Source organism: Piliocolobus tephrosceles, chromosome 19 (genome assembly GCF_002776525.5).
Source record: "Piliocolobus tephrosceles isolate RC106 chromosome 19, ASM277652v3, whole genome shotgun sequence".
Lineage (NCBI taxonomy): Eukaryota > Metazoa > Chordata > Mammalia > Primates > Cercopithecidae > Piliocolobus > Piliocolobus tephrosceles.
The window spans coordinates 33,669,914-33,693,287 of record NC_045452.1 but is presented as its reverse complement, the minus strand read 5'-3'; the positions used below and the strand labels follow the sequence as shown (position 1 = coordinate 33,693,287).

Below are 23,374 nucleotides of genomic sequence, written 5' to 3'. Positions count from 1 at the left end.
CCTGACTCCGAGGGGCCTGAGCAACTCAGGTGGGACGACTTGGGGAGGGTCAGGTCCACGGTGGGAGGGGTTAATGATTTGGTCTTGGACTTTAGGTTATAGACGTCCAAGTGCCTTGGCCAGGTAGGCAGTGGATATGGGAGCTCATGGGGGACAGCAGGGGCAAGGAGATTAATTTAGGAAATTATCAGTAGAGAAAGAGAGCATGGCTATGGACTGGGTGGGCTCACCTAGGAGAGGAGCAGAGGCTCAGGTCCAATACCCAGAGGCCTGTGGCTGGAGCCCAGAAGAGACTGGTGTGGTTGGAACTCCAGGTGGGGCTTGCTCCACTCCATCCTGGGTGCTCATGCCCCAGGCCTCTGTGTGCTCAAGGAGCGTCGGCAGCATCCTGACTGGCCCTGCTCGCATGCTCCATTCCCCTGCTTTCCCCTGTCAGTGGGTTGCAGGCCCATGATCCCGCTAGGCCTGTCCATCTGTCCCTGTGTCGCAGACAGTGCCGACCTTTCCTGATGTTTGTGTCTCCCGCTTGAAGCCTGCCTGTGTTTCCAGTGCCTTCCACCACGGCATTCAGGATGCAGACAGTGACCCGCGTGTGGCTCCCATGGCTGGTCTGGCTGGTCTGGAAAGCATGTGTTGCGCTTTCTTGGCCAGATCATCTTTTCATGTGCTTATTTGCCATCTGTATATTTTCTTTGAAGTACCTGATCAAATATTTTGCTCATTTAAAAAACTGGGTTGTTTATTTTCTTATTGAGCTTTGAGAATTTTTTCTGTATATATTCTGGATACAGTCTTTTATGGGGTATGTGTTTTTCAAATATTTTCTCTCAGTCTGTAGCCTGACTTTTCATTTTTATAACAGTGACTTGAAGATGAAAAGTTTTAAAATTTGGTAACCTCCAACATCAGTTTTTTTCTTTCGTAGTTCATGCCTTTTGTATCATGCTTAATAATTCTTTGTGAAATTGAAGGTCTTTAAGATTTTCTCTTCTTCATTCTTCTACAAGCTTTATAGTTTTGACTATTACATTTAAGTCTATGATCTATTTTGAATTAATTCTATATTGGATGCAAAGAAAATGTCAAGGTTCTTATTTTTCTTGTTTTTTAAAAATATAGTGTCCAGTTGTTCTAGCACCATTTCTTGAAAGGATGATCTTTTCCTCATTAAGTTGCGTGGGAAACTTTGTCAAAATCACTTGTTCGTATGTGTGTGTTTTCAGGATGTCTGGGATTTGTTTTAATCCAGTGTGCTAAGACATGAGACATAGAAATGACTGTCATGAAGGAAGAAAGTGTTTGTACCCACAGCTCCCTGGAAACAGGAGCACGGCTGCCAGGCAGGGCCATGCGGGAAGCACCGGGTAGGTTAAGAGGCAGAGGGAGCAAGGGGACAACGTGGGCGGGGAAAGCCTCACTGTGGTCTCCAGGGGAGGAGTGGGTGAGGCACGGGGAGCAGGCTTGGGAGTGGCAGTTTGAATCATTTCAGCAGGCCCTTGGGTGTAGAGTCTGTCCCTAGTTGTCTGGTGCCTGGCCTTGGGTGATTGGGGCAGGTGGGGAGTGGCCCCATGTGAGAGGAGGTGGTTGGAGTGTGGGCTGTGGATTGGTGGGTTTATATTTGAAAGGTACACTCTAGGGTGGGTTGTTTGCTGTTTCTAGGAATTGGCTAACGCTTTGAGGGCAGTCCCTCCAGGGTCAGCAAGGCCCTGGATGTCAAAGCATCAGATACGGAAAAGGAAAAACATGGTTAATACTGTGTGCAGACTATTTCTGGACTGTACTCTGTTCCATGGGCCAATTTATCTATCTTCATAACCAGCTTTATAATCTTGAAATCGGGCAGTATAAGCCCTCCCATTTTGTTTTCTTTTTCAGAGTTCTTTGGCTGGTTTATTTCCTCGGTATTTTCATACAAATTCTAGAATTAGATTAGTTCAGGTTTTGATTGGGGTTGCACTGAATTGATAGATTAACTTGTGGAGGTTGGTATCTTGTTAAAGGAAGAGCTTGGAGGAGACAGTGTAACTTTGTTCCTGAATTTAGGGGTAAGCATTCAGTTTTCACCGCTGTGTATACTGTTAGCTGTATGTTTCAACTGGAGGTCCTTTATCAGGTTCAGAAAGAGTCCTTAAATTCCCAGGTTGCTGAGGATTTTTATCATGAGTTAATGCTGAATTTTGTCAAGTGTTTTCTCTATATCTATTGAGATGATCATATGGTGTCTCTTTTTTGTTTATATGGTGAATTACATTGATTGTTTTAAAAAACAATAGTAAGCCAGTTGCATTTCTGGGTTAAAACCCACTTTATCTGCATGGATTTATTTTATATTGTTGGATTTTTGTATGCTAAAATTTAAGAATTTTGGCATCTATATTTCTGAGGAATATGGATGTATTTTCTTCTCTTTTTCTGATTTTGTATCATGTTAATGCTTGCCTTATAGAATGAATTGGGAAGTATTCTCTCATCTTCAGTTTTCTAGATGAGTTAATAAGAAATCGATATTATTTCTTCCTTGAATATTTTATAGAATTCACCTGCGAAGTCGTCTCAGTCAGCTCTTTTCTTTGTGGGAAGGTTTTATCTTGAATGCAGTTTTTTCGATATATAGGATTATTCAGTTCTCCCTGAGTGAGTTTTGATGATTTGATTCTTGTAAGAACTTGCTCCATCTAAGTTGGCAGATTTACTGACATGCAGAGTAGTTCATAGCATCCGCTTATTGTATTTATTTTTTTATTGATGTGAAATTCACTTAAAATGCAATTAGCCATTTTAAAGTGTACAATTTCGTGCATTCAGAATGTTGTACAACTAGTACCGAGTTTCAGACGTTTTCAAAACTTTTTTGTTACCACAGAGGAATACCTGCCACCCGTTAAGTAATCACTCCTGGTCTGCCCCTTTCCTTATGCCCTGGAAACCACTAACCTGCTTTTTGTCTCTGTGGGCTTGCCTGTTCTGGATATTTCATCTGAAGAGATAATGCAATATATAACCTTTTATGTCTGGGTTCTTTGACTCAGCCCCGTTTGGAGGTTCATCTGTAACACGTGCCGTACTTCATTCCTTTTGACGTCTGCAGAATACTCCATTGTATGGCTATACCAAACGTGTTTATCCATTCATCTGCTGATGGACATTTGGGTTGTTTCCCCATGTTGGCTATTGTGAATAGCACTGTTAGAAACAAGTATCTGCTTAAATCTGTATTTTTAATTCTTTTGGGTCTGTACCTAGGAGGGGAGTTGCTATCCTATGGTGATTCTATGTTTAACTTTTTGTGGAACTGCCAGACTGTTTTCCACCCTAGCAGCACCATTTTTCATTTCCACCAGCGCCATTTTTCATTTCTACCAGCAATGTATGAAGTTGCCTGTTTCTCCAGGTCCTCATCAACACTTCCATTAGACTTTTTTGATTATAGCCATTCTGGTGTGAAGTGGTATCACATTGTGGTTTGACCTAATTGTCTTTATAATATGTTTTGTGTCTGTATAATGTTCTATTTCTCATTCTTGATGTTGGTAATTTCGGCCTTCTCTCTTTTTTCTTGGTCAGTGCAGTCAATATTGTTTGCCTTATTAAAGAACCAACTTTCGGTTTCATTAATTTTCTGTATTTTTTACTTCTATTTATATATTTTTAGAGACAGAGGCTTGCTCTGTAACCTTGAACTCCTTGGCTCAAGTGATCTTCCTGCCTCCGCCTCTCGAGTAGCTAGGACTACAGGGATGTTCCACCATCTACCATGCCTGGCTAATGTAACAGAATTTTTTTCTGTAGAGAGTAGGTCTTGCAGTGTTGCCCAGGCTGGTCTCAAACTCCTGGCTGCAAGTGATCTTCCCACTTTAGTCTCCTGAAGCAAGTATTTTTAAAATGGCTTTTCAGCTTATAGATTTCTATTCTTTATTTCCTTTCTTCTGCTTACTTTGCTTTGTTACCACCGGAGTTGGTTCCTTCTTCCCGGTGGGTCCGTGGTCTCGCTGGCTTCAGGAGTGAAGCTACAGACCTTTGCGGTACAGCCATCCTGTCCCGTATACTCTCCCTGCATTCTTACCATCCCCCATAGATTCAGAGGGATTTGAGAATCAGCTGTGCCCCAGACTTCAGTCAGGCTGAGGACTGTGGGTCAAGGTTCAGGGACCCTGTGGCTCTAAGTCTTTATCAGTATTGTGTATGTTCCAGACTCAGTTTAGAATTGAATCACTTTTTGTGGAATTTTTTCTCTGGGAAACTGTCTTTGACCTTCCCAAACTGATTTATGGTTCTATTTTTAATAGATGACTTTGGTTTGATAAAATTTGGTGTCTAAGGTGAAAGATGATTGTGATTTCTGTCTCTCTTTGGAAAGCCTGTGATTTCCAATTTTAATTGTTTTTTCCTTCAACTGTTTACAGGGCTGTCTGCGAGAGAGAAGCTCCCCACGTGGTTCTGTGTAAGTAGTGCTTCTTATGATGCTGTCACAGGCGATATTTTTAGACTAAACGACTCTTTCTGTGTCAGCAGAGTAGAAGCCGTGTGTCTCTGCCTTCCCCCTGGATCCTGGTTTTATGTCTCATGAGGAACCTGCCTCAGGTCACACTACTGCCAAGAGCATATAGTGTGAGTGACACGCATTTTCCATTCTTGCTTCTGTGGAACCAAGATTTTCAAAGAGGCAGTTTCCTCTTTCTCTGGTAACCTTTCTTCACAGTTAACCTGACCATGCAGACCAGCAGGAGCTGGAGGGCCAGTTGTTAGCACTCTTGGAGCCTACTGCACGCCTTTGTTCTTGTGCCGACAGTGCCCCCTGCCCTATAGTGCCTGTGTATGTGGTGGCCGTGATGGCACCACAATGCCTGAAGCCACACGGTGCGTGGGTAACATCTGTGGAAAGGACCTGGCACCAGCCAGGACACAGCAGCACACACCTGTCTCAGACAATGCACTGTGGTCTCAATTCTAGTTTTGTAAAACTACCTTGAGATGACTCCTTTTAAAATTATCCTTAAGATGTCTTTCTTTTTCTAAAGCTTATAAATGTCATTTTCAAAACGTTTTCAGCAGGAACTTAGTGTATATTTGCAGTTTTGCGTGGAAAACTAATGTAGTCATGATGGCTGCTGATGCTGGTGAAGTAGTGCCAGCCACCCTGATTTGATAACTTACATAGAATCACTCCCTTCATCCTCCCAGTGCCCCTTTGAGATAGGGATTGTTATTCTCTGAGGCTTGGCGAGGTGAAGTAACTCATTTAGGTTATCTTGGTGACAGTGGTGGGGCTGGGATTTGAGCCAAGTCTTCCAACTTCACAATAGTAGAATAAGAAGAGCTGCCTTGTTGATGTGATGTTGGTCGGAACTCCCAGTGTGTCTTGCCTTCCTGGTGTGCTTGATGGCAGCCCTGGGCTGCTGTGAGGTCCTGAGCACAGTGCATCCTGAGGAGACAGTGCTGCGGTTCCCGCCCACCGGCTTCCAGAGATGTCAGCTGCAGCAGGGCAGCGTCCTGGTCAGAGAGATGGCATGAGGAGTTGGCAGGGGGAGTCCCTCGGAGAGATGGCATGGGGGGGCTTGGGAGCCCGTGCATGTAGGTGCTTGGGCTTGCAGGTGACTGGAACCCTGACTAATATCCTAAGAGGAGAGTTCTTACCAACAAATTACTTGAACAAATACTTTGTTTGTTCCTTCATTGTTTAGCAGATGTTTACAGTGTGCCTGCGATGTCCCAGGCACACTGCCAGAATCCTGACATCCTTGCCGGGGACTTGAAAACATAAATCTAGTCAGTGAGTTCATTCTGTGGCATGTCAGGGGCTGACAGTGGCTGTGGAGGATACAGGGAAGGGCGCGGTGTGGGAGTCCTGGTGCCATGTGAATAGGCCGTCAGTCAGCCCTGAGACATGGGGCATCTGTGTGAGTCTTGCCAGAGATGCAAGTGTGAGCCCTTTGGTGCAGGAGGTAAGTAAGGGGCTGCAGGGCCAAGGGTGTTTTGAGCAGAAGCTCGGGTCTGACGTGCCTGGTGCATCCATGGAGCAGTGAGGAGGCTGCGGGGCAGGAGGTGAGAGTGCCGCTGGGGCACGTCAGGGGCCTCACAGGTCATCCTGAGGCTGCTCTCAGTCCGCATGGCATTGGGGGCTAAGAGGAGCCTACCAGCAGGGTGGGTGTGGGAGTGGGGAGCCAGCCAATCTCTTCTCTGTGCTAAGTTATTGTTGTGGCTTTAACTAAAGCTTCTGTAATACCTGCTTCTTGGAGGAATCCAAATCGCTGTTGCCTTGGGGCCAACTTCATAATCTTACAAATCTGGATCTAATTTTCACTAAAATCTCAAGGGAAGAGCCTCTGGGACTCAGGTGGATAAGCAACACCCATTATGTGCTGTTCCCATTTTCTCCTTGACTTTGGCGTTGTCCACATTCTTCTTCTGAGCCTAACTGTAGACTCTTCAGACCCAGCCTACAGTTCTGGAAATAAACCAGTGTGCTGGGGTGGGGCGAGCCTGACCTCCTGCAAGCCGTGCCCTGGCAGCCAGGCTGAGAGGCAGAGCAAGCAGTGCAGGTGGAACCATCGCCTGCCAGCACATGGGTTCTGGAGGCTGCAGCAGGCAGATTCTGGAAATTCCCTGAGGCCTGTGTTCAGTACAGACAGGGAACTTTTATAGGCACCTGTGGCCTCTTCTGCTGGTGGGAAGGGAGGTGCTATGAGCACTGAGCTGGTTGGAACAGAAGGGCTCTCCTCTCATGGGCTGTGTCAAGTGAGTCCTGCAGCTTCCCCCTGTGGGATTCTGGGGTGCGGTGATGAAGCAGCGCAGAGCTCATCTGAGTGGATGTTTCCCAGGGGAGCCAATAGTTTTGGAAGCACTTGGTTTTTCCATTCCCATGTCTTGGAGAACTCTTCCTCCCTCCTGAGAGAGAGCGATGAACGTAGGCCTCATGGAGAAGCACAGGTGGGCCTTCCCTGGGCTGTGTGTGGTCTGTGCGGACCTCTGAGGGCCACTTCATTTTTGCAGGTAAGGACCCATCTCCCATAGCTGGTTAGTGCCAGAGTCCACTCCTAGCCCCATCTAGGGGCTGTTTTTCCGCTACAGCAAGATGGGGAAATAAGTAGTAATGAACACTTTGTTGAAGATTTTTATTTACTTTGAGGTCTTTTATTTCTTGTAATACTGAGTTGGTTATTTACTTCTTAAGAGTTTTTGTTTGTTTGTTTGTTTCTTGAGACAGAGTCTCGCTCTGTTGCCCAGGCTGGAGTGCAGTGGTGCCATCTCGGCTCACTTCAAGCTCTGTCTCCCATGTTCACGCCATTGCCATTCTCCTACCTCAGCCTCCCGAGTAGCTGGGACTATAGACACCCACCACCAGGCCGGCTAATTTTTTGTATTTTTGGTAGAGACGGTGTTTCACCGTGTTAGCCAGGATGGTCTCGATCACCAAGAAATTGAGAAAGAAGATGACAGAACTTTGAAAGTTGGAAGGCAAATGGACAGAGCAGATCTGCACCTAGAAAGCTGAGAGGTGCATGTGAGTGTGAGTGTGTGTGTGGTGTGTGTAGTGTGCGTGTGTGTGAAGTGTGTGTGCCTGTGTATTTACCCATGCAGGTCTGTGTGTACACATGCGTGTGTATGTGTGTGCAGGTGAGTGTGTATATAGGTGCGCACACACGTGTGTGTGTGGAAGGTGTGTGCGTGCGTATGTGGTCTGTGTGCATCTGTTGTGTGTGTGTGTGTGTTGAGGGGACTGGGAAGTGAGTTTCTTGTGTTGCAGACAGTGCCCCCACGTCTTGGGAATGGCGTTACTGTACCGCTGAACATGGGGAGGCAGTGGAGGTAGTGTTGACATAGGAAAGCTGTGGAAAACCTGTCTGAGAAGGAGTCAGCCTCTCAGCCCTCTCCTACCCAGTCTGGTTCCTCCCTGGAAGGTGACCTAGGAGCCTGCCGTGTAGCAGGGCACAGAATAGCTTCACCCCAGCCCCTCATTGGGCCCCAGAACACTGGGAACCTAGGAACAGACGCGGGAGGGAGGGAAAGGAGCCACTGGGTGGGTGAGGAAGCTGGACGCTGGGGCCCTGGAGCGTGGCTCCAAGAAAGGCTTGGAGGGTGATGTCAGGATGAGTGGGTCTGCAGTGGTCAGCCCCATGGCTAGGAATTTGGAAAGAAATCAATCTAAGTTCATAGAGCACCAAGCAAAGCAGTCGGGAGACCCTGATTCCCTGCGAGAAACAGAAACATTGTGCAAGAAGGGAGCTGCAGCATGAGGTGTAGGTACCAGGTGCACAGCCGGCGAGGGGAGTCCTGGAGAGTGGGGAGGAGGGCGAGGTAGGGGCTCAGGAGAATTGGTGCTCATCTTTTATAGCAGGAAGCTAACAGCTGATACATAAAATTGTAAGATCACGAATAGCAAATACAAACTCAGTGATTAGAAATATGGAGATAAAGAAATGCCAAAGGAGGCTAAGAGCTCAGGGAAAGATTGTGATGTGGGGGACGAGGAGGGGCAGGGCCACTGCTTTTCATAAGCTTTATCGAATTATTTGCTTTTAAAAACTGTATATTTATAGTTTTATTAAAAATAAAAACTTTTAAAGGTTATATGGGCAAATATTATTTTATAAAAAATTGATGAACCTCAGGCCCTGAGCTCCCTTGCTTGCCCTGCTCCTGCCAGGTCAGACTTCCGCTGCCCTTGCCCTCTGGTCCTCTCCACTGCACAGGCCCAGCCTCTGGCTTGGCGAATCTGAGGCAGATCTTTCTACTCAGGTTGCTTGAGCTTTGCAGCTTTAGGCCTGGTGAGCGCCTCTTGCCCAGTGCTCCAGGGGCTGTGGGGAAATTTCAGTCCAGACTGTCTGCGTCAGGTGTTCAGTACACGCTTCCGTGCCCTGCTTTTTAACTGAATAGTATTCTGCAAAGTGTTCGACCTTACCTAGTCTGAAAACATTATTTTTAGAAGGTTGCATGGTTTCCCATGTATGGATCTAGGTATCATTTATTGGATTATTCCCTTTTTGTTTATTTTTTTCTGATTTCCACTAATACCGATAATACAAGGTAAACATCCTTGTGCATAAATCCACAGCAGCTTCCTCTCTTTTGTAGGCCGTGTTCACACCTACAGAATTCCTGGGTCAGAGGACACGGACATTTAAAAGAGGCATAATGTGTAATTGCCAGGCTGATCTCAAAAGTGCAAGTTTGTACTGGAACAAGCTGTACCAAGCACCTGTGCTGTTGTATCCTGACACACCAGGTGCTGCATACGTCTCCGTCTCAAAATGCAGAAGCGAACTGAACACACATGGCTTTAGCTCTTTAACAATAATGTAGTTTTCCCATGCTCATAAGCACTCTTGCGTTATTGAAGATACTCTGCTTTTATGTTTGTGGGAGGAATTCTCCCCAGTTGAGTCGTGCACCCTTTCGTCTCATCTGTAGCATTTTGGGTGGCTCTCAGTATTTTCCCTTGTGATGTCATCTTCTATTGTGTTTACATTTAGAAAATCCTTTTCTTGGGATTTAATTAGGTATATGTTCTTAGATCTAAGTTAGTTTTCTTATATTAGAAACACCATTTATTAAAAAATACTTCATTTTTCTAATGATTCATGCTGCAACTTCTGTTATGTATGTGTACCACATATGAAAATATTGTGTATTTTAGTGTCTGTTTCTGAATTCTCTAATTCACCTCTTTGTTCTAATGCTGGTACACTATTTTAATTATTTTAGTTTCATGGTGTATTTCCATATCTGATAAAGGTAACCAATATTTCAAAAAACATTTTGGTTATTCTTGGCTACTTACTTTCTAAATGAACTTTAGAATGATTTTCAAGTTTAAAAAGTTAATCATATTGAGGTTTCTTTTCAAATGGATCAGATCTGTAATTTAAATTATAAACAGCTGATATTTTAACAATATTTAAATAGTTTCCTATATATAAAAGGAATTCCTCTTTCCATTTATTCTGTTATTAGCCTTCAGTTACATTTCATAGCTTTCTTGCTATGGGTTTTATCTTTCAAATTCTTTTCCAACTAATTTGTGTCACTTGGTTATTGTAATTGGGACTTTTCCCATTGCATTTATCAAATATTTAACATTATATAGGAAAACTATCAGTTTTTATATATTTGAATGTGGTCATGTGTTAAAATGGTTTTATTTGCAAGAGGGTTTTCGGGTAAAATTTGGCTTACTTTTACCTTGACCCAAATGCCTTCACCATGAAGTTTGCTTGCCGTAGCTGTCTGGTAAATATTCTTCATTAAGCTACAGAAGTTTTCTTTTATTCCTATTTATTAAGTTATGTGTTTTTCTAAATCGAAAGTGAAAGCTGCATTTCACTAAATGTGTTCATTGCTACTATATAGGTGGTCATGTGATTCCTGCTTTTGTCTCTCAATGGAGTGAATTCTGTTCCTGACATTCCAAGTGTTGATTCTTGGAATAAATACTGTGAGGCCATAGCTCTTCCAATTATAATATGCTTCCAGTATCTTACTGGGACTAGAATAAGGGTTAATGATAGGGTTAGGGCTCGAGTTAAGGCTAGCATAAGGGTTGAGGTTACTGTTAGTGTTCGAGTTATTGTAAAGGTTAGGATTAGGGTTAGTGTTAGGGTTATCGTGAGGGTTATGGCTAGGGTGATATTGCTCTATAAGTTTCTTTTTTTCTAATTTTTATATGATTTTGGTAATATATAGCTTGCTTTCATAACATGATTTGAGAATCTTCCCATGTTTTTCTATCGTTTATTTAAATAACAAATTTTTCTGTCCTCTGTTTAGAAATGCAAATGTTATCAGCCTTTGATAGAATTCTACCTTTGATAGAATTCGTCTATCAAAGCCACTAAGCCTGGAGTCTATTTTGGAGACTGATTTTTTAGTGTCTGTATAATTTCTTCCATGGTTATTGATTTTCTACATATTTTCTTATACACCAATGGTTTTTTCTTAGGAAATAGTCAATTTTAAGCAAGTTTTTAGGTATATAGGTAAAAATGTATATATTTTATATATACACACATATATATGTATGTAATATATATGTTGTGTTCTTGTCATTTTTCAGTCTTTTAAAATTTTTAATTTAATTTAATTTAATTTTTATTTTTGTTATTTTTTTTAGAAACAGAGCCACACTCTGTTGGATGTTGATCTCAGCTCACTGCAGCCTTGAACTACTGGGCTCAAGCGATCCTTCCACCTCAGTCTCCTAAGTAGCTGGGACTACAGGCATGTGCCAACACATCTAGCTAATTTAAAAAATTTTTTTTAGGGACTAGGGTCTTGCTTAGATACCCAAGCTGGTCTCAAACCTCTTGGCCTCAAGTGATCTTCCTGCCATGGCCTCCCAAAGTGCTAGGATTACAGGTGTAGGCCACCATGCCAGGCCTAGTTTTTCAGTCATTTTATCTGTTACTGTGTTCCCTTTATTTCAAATATTTATTTCAGCATTTTAGTCACATTTGTCTAATTTTTTCTCCAAAATAGCTTTAAGTTATATTGATCATTTATAATTTTACTATTAATTTCTCATTTTAGCATACATTATAATTATAATTCTCTTTTTCTTCAAGTTAATGCTATTATTTTAATAGTTTCCTGAGTGCTTCTTTGAACATTTTCATTTATTTTCCAACTAATGCATTTGACTCTCAATCTTTCTCTAAGACACTTTTAACTCTGTTCTACTGGCTTTATATGTACTGACCTGTTGTCACTCATGTTTTTATTCTTTAATTTAAAAGATTAACTTCTTGGTAGTCCTGTCTAGGAGGACTGTTCTTTTGTTAGGTTTCTGCTTTTTAAGTATCATGTTTGCCCTGTGTGGGTCAGAGAGGGACTGGGCCCTTTGTGATTGTGGGTGTTTTGTAGGACATGGCTGTGGGGCTTGGGGATGGAAGAGTGGCACCCACTGTGGGCATGTCACAGGCTATCACAGAGCAGCAGGGTACAGTGTGAGCAGTGGAGAAGGTGCCAGAGGGACCCCATGGGGTTTTATGCTGCCTGTAGTCCTGGGAGATGGAGTGATCGCATTGGAAGAAAAACAGTCTGGCGTTTGCGGGGAGCAGACAGACTTCTGTGTGAGACCCGTAGGAGACGTGCCATGGAGGCTTTTGGAATCCCACCTCACAGCTGAGGGGGCGGTGTGGGGCATACAGAGAGCCATGTGCCAAGAGGAAGAGGTGAACCCAGGGGAAAGGGTAAGCCGCAGAAGCACAGAGCTTCCCAGACCCACCAGCCTTATTTCATAGGGTCAAATGCTCTTGTTGACATCATCGTTCCAGGATGGGAGGGCTGGGCTCTGTGAGGCCTTCCCTGGCCTGGGCTCTGGGTGGCCCTGCCATTCTTGATGTGTAGTTTCTGTCTCTTGCTATGTTGTCATGACTGCAGAGTTGGAAGGAACCCAGGTGCACCTCGTGTGTTCTAGCTTGTGGATGCAACAGGGGGCAACTTCATTTTAAGAATTGGAGGCCCAAGTTATGCTGACTTGTATCATGGTATCTGAGACCAGGTGTGTCTAACATGTGCCAGGCGACCCTCTCTGCAGAGGAGCTGGGCAACACATTCTTCCGCTGGGCAGCCTTGGGCTCAGCCAAAGCTCTGTCTTCACAGACAAGGGGAGGAGAGGAGAGGGGAAGAGCTTCTGCCTCCATAGGCAAGGATGAGGACATAGGAGGCACTGAATAGTGGCCTGGAGAGGAGTGAGTAAGGACGTGGGGTCACCCACGCTTCAGAGTGAGGCACACTTGCAAGAGTGTTGGCGTTGTGTGAAGGCAGACATAGCGCCCACACGGTGTTGTGTCAGCATCACTGGATCAGTCCATTTTCATACTGCTATGAAGAGACACCCTAGACTGTGTAATTTATAAAGAAAAAGAGGTTTAGTGGACTTAGTTCCGCATGGCTCAGGAGGCCTCACAATCATGGCCGAAGGGAAGGAGGATCAAAGGTGCATCTTACATGGTGGCAGGCAAGAGAGCATGTGCAAGGGAACTGCCTTTTTATAAAACCATCAGTTCTGGTGAGACTCACTCACTGCCATGAGAACAGCATGAGAAAAACCCACCCTCATGATTCAATCACCTCCCACCGGGTCCCGCCCACAACACGTGGGGATTATGGGACCTACAGTTTAAGATGAGATTTGGGTGCAGACATAGCCAAGCCATATCAATTGCAAAGCCCACCGGGCATCCTTGTTCTAAGAGGAGCACCAGTCTGGGGGGTGAGTTCTGGGCCTGCTGAGCCTCCTGGATTCTAGCCAGCACAAACCTGGCATTCATGGGCGCTGCTGTGGTGACGCAGCAGGGCTGTTCCAGCCCTCCCAGCCAAGACCCAGGGCCTGTAGGGATGGGCGGCACTATTTCACTGTGGAAATGTGGGCCCCAGAACCAGGAGGGCCAGGGAAGACCTGGAGGTCTTGACTGGCTGGGGCAGGGCGTTTTCACATGCTCTCAGTCACAGAGGCTGAGGTCTTGCCCTTACCCCGCTCCTCGCCAGCCAGCAGAAGCTCTGCAGCCTCAGCGAATCTCAGGTTCTTTATTTGGAAATGGTGTAGCACACCTCTCAAGGGAGGACAGACTGCCATGGGCCCAGCGGAGGTCTCATGGCACTGGTGCCCTTCTTTCCTTCCTCCTCTGAATTTTCTCCTTGGCTAGGTAGCGTTCCCTCTGGACTTTCTCCGCTTTGCTTTTTTCCCTCTCACAGGGATTTGGAGAGTGCTGCCCTCCCGGAGGTTGAGATCAGATTGCAGCCTGGCATGGAGGGATGATCATTTTTCGTGATGACTCATCCCTCCTCCGTGCTGTGCTGCCAGGCTGTCTGGCGACCCTGCGTGCAAAGACAGTGATGGATCTAGAGAGCCGTTGTTGCTGGTCCGTGGTGGCTGGGGATGGTATGTCAGATGGAGAAGAATTTCCTCTGTGTGCACATTTAGACAGGTGGGAGTCAGCATTTCTGTGTGCTTTTATTTTACAAAGGCACCATCCGTTCATTGGAGATGCAGCCTGTCTACTCTTGCTCGTCAGCGTGCATGGTGAGCCGCGTCCATCCCAATCTCCTGCTCCTCCCAGGCCTCCGTCGTCTTCCTCTGGATCTGCGGTGACACTTGACAGCTTACTTCATTCTGTGTAGTGTTCATGCATTTGTGCCATAGGCCTTGTGCGAATTGTGTCACAGAGGCCACCCTGTCTTTGGTGATGAAGGGCAGTCAGTGATAGAGCTAGGTTGAGGCTTTCGGTGTGGGTGTGAGCTTTACTCCAAGTGCTCTGGCCATTTTGCTTTTCTGAGGTACAGGCTGAGGTACAGCCCTACAGCTTTGTTCACCTGGTAGTGAGTAAATGGGTTTGACTTTACCCACCTGTTTCCCAGCCTCTGCCTTCACAGGAAACCCAAGATGGGACCCCATTGAACACGGCTGCATCCACGTATACCTTTTTTGCTGAGCTTGTGCCTCTGGCCACATCCAGCAGGGCTGGTTGCATTTGGGGGCAGCTGTTGTTAGGAGCACAGCGGTGAGCTGTTGTCATCGTTCCCTTGTGTTAAGCTGGCAGAGTCTGAGCACAAGTCCTGGGAAGAGAAGTGTCCAGTAGGGACCCAGCTGGGCCGGTGGAGCAGGACTAGCCTGAGAATCCAGAGACTGTGTTCTGCTTCCGTCCCCTCTCCCAGATCACCACGTGACCTCGGCTGGGTCCTTCCCTCTCTGTGCTGCTTTTCCCTCTGTGAGACTGGGTTTCCCGACCTGTTGCCGCTCTGACCCTTGTGGGGAGGTTGCTTCAGCTTCTACAAAGAGGGCAAGAACCACCAATGTCTTTCTAGGAACAAACATATGACCTGTGAGAAGATGGTTTCCTTAATCATTACTATATGCGCTGCAAAGGTTCCTCACTTAATTCCTGTAATTCTCCAAAACCTGGGAGAATTAACCCTTTTTATCAGTAAAGAAACAGAAACTAAGGATGAGTCAGCATTGGAGCAGAGTCCAGCCCATTGTTCCCCCTTTTCAGAACCTTCTCTCCTTCGCTTTATTACTGTTAGATTGTGAGAAGTTCAGATCTCAAGTACTCACGGTCAAATTACCACCCAGAGTCACGGATATTTTCCTCGTTCACCAGCATTGAATGAGAGTGCCTGTGTGAGCACCCCTCAGTCACGCTGCATCACCAGGAAGCACTTTTTCTTTGTTCCAGCTTGAGAAGGGAGGAAAGCACAGCAGATGAGAGCTGAAAGATGGCATTGGACTTGGCACAGGGATGGTCCAGAGGTCCTGAGTCACTTTGAGAAGGTGCGGAGGAAGCCAGATGGAGCCAGCTTGAGGAGTGAGGGAGAGGGAGGGGTGGAGATGGCTGTGTGAAATGTTTGACTCTGAAAACTTGGGGCCTAGAAGGGAGGTGTTTGGGTTGCATCTTTAGTATTAGCTACTTGGTTATGTTTAAAGCCTGAAAATGAGTTAGTAGAGAAACTTTGAAAATTAAGAGACAGAGAGCACGTGGGTGCTGCTAGTCATTGGTCCCTGAGGAGTCAAGAGAGTTATTTGGAGGGTGGAGAGGTGCCGTTTCTTGGGCATAGGGGCGTCCTGTCATCACCACAGCACCATTTTACAAACCCCATCTTAATGCTACACCCCAGTATTTCCATTCCCTCAGTAATGTCTTTTATATTGTTTTCCCTCCAGCACAGGATGTTTTCTGGGATCAGGTGTTGGCACCTACTCGTGTGTCTGTCGTCTCTGTCAATCAGGAACGTTTTCCACAGCCTTTCTGTCACTTTCATGACATTGACGTTTTGAAGAATAGTCTCTTTTAATAAGTAGACATTTCCTCCTTTGGGGCATGTCTGGGGACTCCTGTGATAGGATTCAGTGGTGCATGCTTGGCTGGTGCCTGCCTCTATGGGATTGTGCTTCCTCAGGGCCTCACCTCACCAGGTGCAGAGCAACCCTCTGCCCCACCTTGGGGTGTGAGGTTGCTGACTCACTGCAGAGCTGTTTGGCTTCTCCCGACTTTGGTTACCACTCAAGACTAATAAACCATCTGCAGGAAGCCCCTGGAAGACCATGCGGAAATCCTACATCTCGTGACATTTCCCCTGGACTTAGCCGTGGTTGGTTTCTGCCTAGACCCGTCTTTACTGTGATGGCTGTAAGTGGCGCTTGTGCAGCTCCCATGCAGACTTAGCTATCTGCTGGGAGCAGGCCCCTCCCTTCTTCCCCATTTGCTTATCTGTTCATCTCTTACCAACTTCTTGTCCTGGACTCCTGTGTCTTAATTCACTGCTGTCCTAGTGTCTCATTCATCACGTCCTTGAGGATTTTGTGCTCAAATTCTCCTAGATTTGATCAGTGGGAGCCCACCAGACCAATTCCCGGTTCCTTCCCTCTTTAGTTCCCAGCTTCCTTTCTCTTCCTGCTACCATCTGCCTCATTTAAAGAAACAGTTTCCTAACTTTTCCGTATAATGTTTCAGGCCCATCTTGTACCTAACGTACTCAGCCCTGGAGTCCACCAGATAGATGTTTGAAGGGCTCTAGTTTTTGTAGTGTGAAAATGTTACCAAGGAACAATATCTGGGTACGAGGTAGGCTTATTGCTGTCAGGTGTCTTTGCTTCTAACACTGTTAGGGGTCAGAGCTGGGAAGTACGTGCATGTACACATACACACCTCTGTGTAAACATACATGCGTGTGTGTGTGTGTGTGTATATATAGATATGCACATATACATGCAAATATCTGCGTGTATAAAACAGACGAGTGCCACAAAGTCCTTTCTCTTCCTATTATCCCCACGCCTTGTACATGACAGTGATGTTCCAAGGTGGTCTCTCACCAGCTCCTGGAGCCACTTCTGCACATCTCTTCCCAGGTCTGTGTTTAGTGACGTCATGGCAGTAGGTTGGAAATCGCCCACAGTGGGAGGGTTTGCACATGGAAGGAAACTGGTAAACACTACAGGCCGGGTCCTCCCTCCCACCCCAGGAGCTGTTTGTTAAACGTTTGCTGGCATACCTCTAGGCAAACACATTTTTACAATTAGCCCTCCATATGTATGTTTTCTGTTTCTCTTCTTTCTCACCTAAAATGTACATAATGTATCTTGCTACATATGTTCTCTTTTTACTATTTTTATTGTAAACGAATATAACACTACATTTGCTATTTTAGCTGTTTTTAAGTGTGTAATTCAGTGGCATTAATTACATTCACAGTGCCATGCCACCATCTACATCTCCCTTTTTGTACTTTGTGTTTTCTACTAAACAGCATCCCTGGAGTCACTCCGTACCAGGGCGGAGTGATCGTCCTCATTCTTCCTTTTGCTTCCTCTGCTGCCCAGTGCTGCATCCTCGTTTGGGTTTCGTGATGGTGGGATGATGACGTAGTTTATGATATTTTGCAGTTACACACAGTGCAGTGGTGAATAGCCTTGTGCATTTGTATTTGTGTGACTGTATCTCCTGGAAAGGCCTTAGCGGTGTGGTAGTTGGGTTCAGTGGCAGTGCTCCGTGCTCCGTGCTCCTACTTCAGTTAGACAGTTGCAAATCCCCTTCAGGGGTGGCCGCCGCCCTCACCACCCACAGCCACACCACGGGGTCTGTTCTTCAGCTCATGAATTTTTGCCAAAGCGATGCCTGAACGGTGTAGCTCAGCGTAGTTTTAACTTGCATTTCTCTTCTTGTGAGTGAAGTAGAACATCTTTTCATAGGTTTAAGGACATTTTTATGTCTCTTCATGTATTTTATACATTTTTCTACACGGTTTTTGGTCTTTTTTGTCCCCTCAATTTAAACATTTATTTATTTATTGGTATCTTAGGGGTATTATTTATTTTCCTGTGGAATACATTGCAAATATTTTCTTCCATTTAGTATTTCTGTAAAATTTTCTCATGTCATTTTGCTGTGCCAAGGATTTTTTAATTTTTATAGTCAAATTTATCTTTTATCTAGATTTTTAATTCACAATTAGAAAGCCTTTTCTACACCCAGATTAAAGAGGAAATCACTCATGTTTTACTCTAGTACTTGTGTAGTTTAATTTTTTATTAGTTTATTTTCATGAATGTTTCAATTGTTGATTTTTTTCTATGAGATGTTTTTCTGTTTCATTAATTTATGTTTTTATTTCTTCCTTTTGTTTTTTTCCAGTTCATGTTTCTGTTCTTTTTCAAATTTATGTTAGATGTTTGCTCATTGATATTCAGGTTTTTAAAAATGTAGATAAGCATTTAAAGTTGTACATTTCCCTCAAAGTATGTCGCAGTGCATAGATTTAGATATATAGTACTTTTATTATCCTTAACTTATAAATGTTATCTTGTTTCTACTGTGACTCCTTTTTTGGCTTATGAGTTACTTAGAAGTATTTCTCAATTCCAAATACACAGAGCTTTAAAAACCATGTAAAAATATACATTTATATATAAATAATTTTAAGTGTTTTAGTTTCTAAGTTCACTGCATTGTGGACCAGGTGATCTTTGTGTTTGTGGTCAAAGGGCAGCTCACATATGGTCATGTATTATAAATGGCCTGTGTATCTGAGAGTGGAATCTATTCTACAATTTTGAATATATGCTTTCTGTATATGGCCATTAAGTGAAGCTTAATAATCTTGTCTTCTCTGTCCTCATAGATATTTTTCTCTGTGGCACCCTCCTGTAATCTCAGCATTTTGGGAGGCTGAAGGTGAGAGGGTTGCTTGAGGCCAGGAGTTCGAGACAAACCTAGGCAACATAGCAACCCTATCTCTCCAAAAATTAAAAAAAAAAAAAAAAAAAAAAAAATTAGCTGAGCATAGTGGTGTGTACTTGTGGTCCTAGCTACTCGAGAGCTCAAGAAGATCCTTGAGCCCAGGCGGTCGAGGCTGTAGTGAGCTATGATCATACCACTGCATGACAGCCTGGGTGACAGAGCAAGACCCCGTCTCCAAAAAAAAAAAAAAGAAAAGAAAAATGTTTCTCCAACTGATACATCAGCCACTGTGACAGTTGTGTTCACATGTGCTGGTATGATTGGATTAATAGATTTGCCTATTTTCTTATTTCTGTTCATTTCTGCTCTTAGGTCTATGTAAGTTTAGAATTGTAGTATCTTGCTGATAAATTGAACTTTTTGATCTTTATATAAGGTAGTCTATCTCTGCTAGTGCTTCTTGTTTTAAAGCAAACTTTGTCTGATGTATTTGCCTAGTATATATTTTTCTTTCCCCTTTTTTCAATATCTCTGTATCTGAGTTATGTTTTAGTGAATCTTTTAAAATGGGATGTAATGGATTTTTGTTTTATCCTTCCTGACAATCTTTGCCTTTTAAAGACTAGAACATTTACCTTACTTTCATTTATTTTAATTACTTATAATTTGGACTCCATTGTACCGCTTTATTTTGGACTTTCTATGTAGCTCAACTGTCTTATTTTTTCTTTCTTCCCTTCTTTTGATTGACAGATGACTGTTTTACTCATCAGTTTTCTCCTTCACTGTATAATTTCGATTTCTCTTATTTTTGTGTTTGTCTTATATGTAGGCTTAATTTATCAGGGTCCAGAATTAGTCAGTACTCTGTCCACATTCCAGAGAATGCAGGAATCTCACAGTGCTCACCTCTGATGATTCTCTCCTGACTTGAATGGCATTTTCATTCTCAACTGTTGTATTTTTAATATCGTGCAGCCTTCTCTAACATTTTATACATTGGTGCCTGTTTAGATTTACTCATATCTCACAACATTCATTACTATTTGTTGCCACTTGTACCACAGATAATGCTTCTTCTAAAATGCATCGTGGTGAGAATGTGGGTAAAAAACTATTTTTAACTGAAACCTTCTACCTTCTTTTTTTCAAAACCTGTATTTTATTTTTAATTTTTAATAAGTAAAATATATTTTACTTATTAAGTCATTCTGAAATTGTTTTACCCAAGACTTCTTTCCAAAATTAAATTTTCATGGAAAAATATTGGCATGTGGCATGGAAAAAGCTTGGACTACAAGTTTAGGAGTAGTGATGAGTCTTTGTTCAACATATGTATAATATTATCATAATGAAAATGGTTATGATAAGAGTAGTTCAAGTACCCAGTAAAAAATTGATGCTGAAAAACCAGGAAAACTTTTAAATTGTGTCCTGGAAATCTAAGGTATTGACTTATTTGTTGTATCTTTGCCAGTACAGTTTTTTTTATTTTGGTGATTAATGTTAGTGGCTCGTTTCTTTTGCCGTGGTTGTTTAAGTTAGGCCTGCTAACCTACCCAAATCTGCTGGTGTTTCTATTTGTGACCCACCAGAAATTATCTCAGATTTTCAGCAGCATTTAAAAAATATTCCTTGTTGACATAGCTAGAAAATAGCTAGAAAATATTCATGAGTTTTAAATTTAGCATGACACCTTGTGTCTTCTCACAGCCACATAAAGACTTAAATGGTAATTGCCTGTGTATCCCACATTAGAGTTTAGTAGAGAGTTTGAAAATCTAGTAATAGAGAAACTAATACTAACTCCTGCTCCTCTGGGTTGAAGTTCTGGGTGGAAGATTACTTTCTTAGAGTATGGAAGAGATTTTATTCTACTGTCTTTGGCTTCCATTGCTGTTGAGAAGCCATCTTTCAATTTAAATAATACTCAGTTCAAGGAATTTCTTTTAAAATTCTGGTTACTTTTAAGATCTGTATGTCTTTGGTGTTTTACAATTTTACTATGGTGTATTTAAGTGTAGATTTCTTGTATTTATCTTGCTTGGGATTGTTCTTGGTATCTTGTTTAACATCAAGTATATTGAGGTATAATTTACATAGTATAAAATTCACCCTTTTAAGGATACAGTTTTATGAGTTTCGAGCAGCGCTCGGTGACTCTCCAGAGGTGCCCCTCTGGCTTTCCGCTCAGTCAGCTGAGCCACACAAGCAGCAGTGGCACTGCCCTTACATGGGGCATGCTTTGCAGGGCTGAGGTTTTGCAGTTCCCACCATTGAGGGCTGTAACATTTCTCTATTTCTGGCTTAGAAGATGTGTAGGATGATAATTATTTATTCAGCATTCATTCCGCTCACGCTGTGCTCTGACCACACACCAGGCACTGCGTGCAGTGCTGGCGCAGTCTCAGGACGCGGCTTCTCAGCCGTGGGGCTCAAGGTGCAGTGGAGAAGGCGCGAAGGGGCTGCCTGTGGATGGATTTGTTTCCTTTGCTGTTCATTGGTGCTCCTCTCCCTCTCTTCTCCTAAACTCGGGGTAGAGGAGCATCCTCAGGAGAAACAGGAAGAGGCAAAGTTCACTGCAAAGATTTTTTTGGGTTGAACACCTGGAGGATACGAATAGCAGAGGGCACCCCCAGACGAGATGCGGCCGTGGCCAAGCATCAGGACCATCTGCCTGAGCCCATCAGTGTGGTCCCGGAGCAGGGAGGTGGCAGAGCCAGGGCCGCGACCTCCCCGCGGGTCTCCCGTGCTGCTCGCTGGCGGTTGGTTTCATCAGCGCCCTGGCGAGTGTCGCTGGTTGCACGTGGGCAGTGTCCACACAGAGCGAATTCTCAGGCAGGCCTCCTTCCTCTCTCTCCCCGGAGGCTGCTTCATGACACTCCCTCTGTTTGCCCGTGGGAACCTCTAGGTTGGTCACTGGATCATTTGCTCTGCTTTTAGTTAGCCTTGATTTTTGTCTGCATTAAACAATTAATTGAGCTTCTACTAATACAATGTTTTGAATGTCATACATGGCTTTTCCTGTTGAAACATCTGCAGGAAAAAAAAATAGCTTTATTATTTGTGAGTGAAGCTCTTTAGCTCCTCCCTTTTGTTCTGAGTGAGATAATTGCTTTTGTAATACAAAGTTTCTGTTTCTTTTTTTTCTTTTTCTTTCTTTTTTTTTTTTTTGAGACAAAGTTTTGCTCTTGTTGCCCAGGCTGGAGTGCAGTGACAACCTCCGCCTCCCAGGTTCAGGCGATTCTCCTGCCTCAGCCTCGCAAGTAGTTGGGATTACAGGCATGTGCCACCACGGCTGGCTAATTTTGTATTTTTAGTAGAGATGGCATTTCTCCTTGTTGGCCAGGCTGGTCTCGAACTCCGACCTCAGGCGATCCACCCGTCTCAGCCTCCCAAAGTGCTGGGATGACAGGCGTGAGCCACCGTGACCGGCCAGTAATACAGAGTTTCTTTAATACAACAATTGTGCTAGAGCAAAACAAGCTGGCTGTGTATTAGTTAACCACTGAGTGAGGGGTGCTGCATGTTCTGACCCTATTTCTGACCACTTCCGTTAACCCTGCTGCCCCCCATGAAGCCTCTCTCAGAAACTTTGGCTGCAGGCTGAAGGCAGGGGGCTTGCAGAGAAACTTTTGCTGCAGTTTTCTGGAAGGTGGGCAGGCAGACGGGCTTAGGAGTATACCTGGGGTACATGGAGTCAGCCCAGTCAAGAGTATTTTCATGCTTTTAATTTAAAACAAATCATAGAATGTAAAAAATAGCTTTATCATGTTAGTTTTCCATTTACCACATTCTGGCAAGGGAAAGAGTGGTGCCATCATCTGTGTGTTTGCGAAGTGATAATTACAAGTGTGGAGACAGATATGCGCTTCCTGGGAATGGGTGGGGGCTATGCTGGAGATGCTCCTGGAAGGGAGGAGGTCTGCGAGTTTGGCTGCAGAGCGTTGAAGCTGGACAGGAAGGATCAGTGGTCGAGGCCCAGGGTGGGCCGTGGGGCCTGGGCCAGCCTGTGGTGAGATGTGGACTCGCTGCTGTCCATGTGTACGGCCCATAGAATGGACACCTGGTGTGTGTGCAGAGGGCATGAGTGTGCCTGACAGCACGGTGTGGGGTCAGAGTGCAGCTGCTGAGCTGTGGATGGTGATCTTTAGGGGAAGGGGTAGACAGAGAGGCATGAGCAGATGTCCCTGTGGACTTGGATGACTGGGCACTAGGGTAACCCTCCAGGGGTGCCAGGATGTCTGTGGTGAGAGGAGAGGGTGGCCAGGCTGAGGCCTGGGAAACCCTTCCCAAAGCGCCATCTGCGTCATCCGGTTGGGGTGGGCATTGGCCAGATGAAAACAGGTGAGGTAATCAGATTTTTTGTTTCATAAAAATTATGGTCCTGAAGTGAAGTTGGTAGAAACAGCAAGTTAAATAGGAAGACAGCTCAAACAGAGAAAACCCCTTAGTCAAACCAAGTCAGCAGCTACAGTGAGGAGCTGCAAATGTGCTCTCCCCGCTGGCTGGGCCTGCCAGCCCCCAGGGTGCACGCTGCCCCTCCCGGTGGGGCTCCTGGGACTGGTGAGGGCTCTGAGGACAGTGCCATGCTGTTCCTGGGGGGGTTTGCCAGCGCGACTCTTCCATTGCCTGCCTTCCTGAGGGGTCGGGGTCTTGTCTCCTGGCTCCTGCCTCCTGGCCAGTCCCTAGGAGGCCCC

General features: G+C 44.5%; 1 protein-coding gene across 1 annotated transcript in view; it reads left to right on the top strand.

Moving 5' to 3' along the window:
• The first annotated feature begins 4,400 nt into the window (after positions 1 to 4,400).
• Positions 4,401 to 23,374, top strand: part of PCBP3 (poly(rC) binding protein 3) — a 169,080-nt gene continuing 150,106 nt past the window's right edge. Inside the window, exon 1 of the mRNA XM_031934597.1 lies at positions 4,401 to 4,441. The gene's annotated coding sequence lies outside the window, so the exon portion shown is untranslated. The remainder of the gene's footprint in view (positions 4,442 to 23,374) is intronic.